This window comes from Oratosquilla oratoria, chromosome 15 (assembly GCF_046742065.1).
Source record: "Oratosquilla oratoria isolate Oo_2021 chromosome 15, ASM4674206v1, whole genome shotgun sequence".
In the NCBI taxonomy this organism is placed as follows: domain Eukaryota; kingdom Metazoa; phylum Arthropoda; class Malacostraca; order Stomatopoda; family Squillidae; genus Oratosquilla; species Oratosquilla oratoria.
In genome coordinates this window covers 59,853,937-59,856,434 of record NC_134791.1, presented here as the reverse complement: position 1 = coordinate 59,856,434, position 2,498 = coordinate 59,853,937, and positions in this window count along the sequence as shown.

The following is a 2,498-nucleotide window of genomic DNA, read 5'->3' as shown; positions in this document are numbered from 1 at the left end:
TTTAGGTATTGCTACTATAATGCCATCCTGTACCGGGTGGCTACAAGAAATGAAAGTCAATAGTGGAAGTACACTCTAATCTCTGATACCACTGACAACTAATGCGTGTGAATACAAAGAGAGCTGGCTCCCAACTGACGCCAAGCCGCCAATTGGCGCCAAAAGACGCGCATCGCATTTGCGATATCCAATATAATTACAAATATACACAATGATTACACATAATTACAATAAATAATAATACAACAAAACATATGACGATTTTATAAAGAGGGGGAAACATATAATTCCCCAAATAAGCAACACACAATTACGATGTACGATAATAATGGTATGATATACAATCATACCACGCTAACACATCGCTCGGCCAGCACCAATCGGTGACCCCACAGAGCAAACAAGAAAAAGACTGACCGATGGAAGGAGAATCCAAAATACACAAGGACAAACCACACACACACCACATATGCAACAGTGGCAGACAAAAGTGTGGGAAAAATGGATACAATAGCACACCCAATACATTAAATAAACACATACATAATTGATTACATAAAGACAATACATACAAACACATAAAGGAACATAAGACTGGCGCCAGTTAACAAAAATACAAATACAGCAATTGCCGGACGTCCGGGACATGATACTTAATATCTAAACACCACAAAATAAAATTCAAGACAGTACACTTAAGAGCTAAACAATAGTTACTTATTATATCCAAGAAAGGGAAACACACACACAAAAAAAGGGAAACATCACAAAGAATACATAACAATACACAATGAAAGTTTAGGTAATTACACTCCCCTTGACCTAAGGTCATAATTATGAGGGGTAGATAAATAAGGCATAGTTCTTACAGTGGGCCCTGGAGGAGGCCGGGTAAAGGCAGGGATATGCACTTGAGTCTTCTTAAGCCTATCAGAGTGTGAAACCTCGCCAAGGCCTGTAGATGGGTAAAAAATCCTGAACTTGTTAGGGTGTAGGCGTTCAGTCACCAAAAGGGGGCCCTCAAATTTACAATTCAATTTCGACTGGCGATCAGACATGTTTTTGAAGACATGATCACCAACACCGATGGTCACAGGTTTTACACGAGCATGTTGTTGTTTCAGCATGTCGGGCTTTGAAACATCCAGTTTATCTCTTAAAGAATTAAAAATGGCATGCATCACATGACTCTGGATTTTACTATAGTCATCTAAATTGTAGAGGGGACAAGCAGGGCTGTTAAGCACATCATATGGGAGCCGTTTCTCAACCCCAAAGATAACATAATGAGGCGTTTTGACAGTAGAAACCTTAATGGTGCTATTGATACAAGCACTGACATGGGGAAGCCAATCCTCCCAAGACTCATGAAAATTACTAGCAAGGTGACGTAGGATCTCTAAAATTTTCCTGTTCGTCCTCTCAACAATACCATTGGACGCCGGATGATAAGCAGTCACGAACGTCTGTTTGATGCCGTAACGTTCGCAAATACCTGTCAAAACCTCGTTTCTAAATTCCGTCCCATTATCACTAAGGAGCACCGAAGGAGTGGTGTATGGACACAACACATGGGAAACTAAAGCATGTCCTACAACTGGTGCAGATTTGTTACGTAAGGGAGCTAAGACTACAAAACGACTAAAGTGGTCCACACACACAAGGACATACACAGAGCCTTGAGTGCTACGAGGCAGTTGCAAAAGGTCTATAGCCACAGTCTGAAAAGGGCGAGAAGGAGTAGGGTACTCTTAAATGGGAGCAGTGCTCGTAGAACCTTTGTTTTGGGCACAAGAACTACACCGGGCCACATGAGAGGTAATGTCTAGTCGCATTTTAGGCCAATAATACTTTTTCCGTGTCATAGCCAGAGTTTAGTCACGACCTGGGTGACCAGCCTGAGGGGCATCATGAGCAAGGGACAAAACAACGAGAACAAGAGACTTAGGGGTCACTAGCTGTGCCACATCTTGCACAAACACTTCCACATTACGAATGAGAACCTTGTCCTGCAGGAAAAATTGGGACAGAGGTACAGGTAAAGCTGGTAAGGTGGAATCATCACCAGTCTCCAAAGCATAAATGACTGCAGACCAAACAGGGTCTTCACGCTGAGCTTTGGCCAGATCTTGCAGGGAAAAGTTATGAATCACTGTAACAGCAGCAACAGGGATATTACGTGAAAGTGCATCAGCAACGTGGTTCGCACGGCCCGGGATATATTTAAGGGTTGGATTGAATTCCTTGATCGTGAGGAACCATCTGGCTAGATGGCCTGAAAGATTTTTGCCCTTGGAAAGCTGAGTGACAGCAGTGTGGTCCGTGTAGACTGTAATAGGATATCCAAAAATGATATCACGGAAATGCTTTAAAGCCCACACCACTGCCAGGGCCTCTAAATGAGTAACAGAGTAACGGGACTCAGGCTTATTAAGAATGCGACTAGCATATGCAATAACATGAGGTCTACATCCATCTACTTGTTGCATGAGTACAGC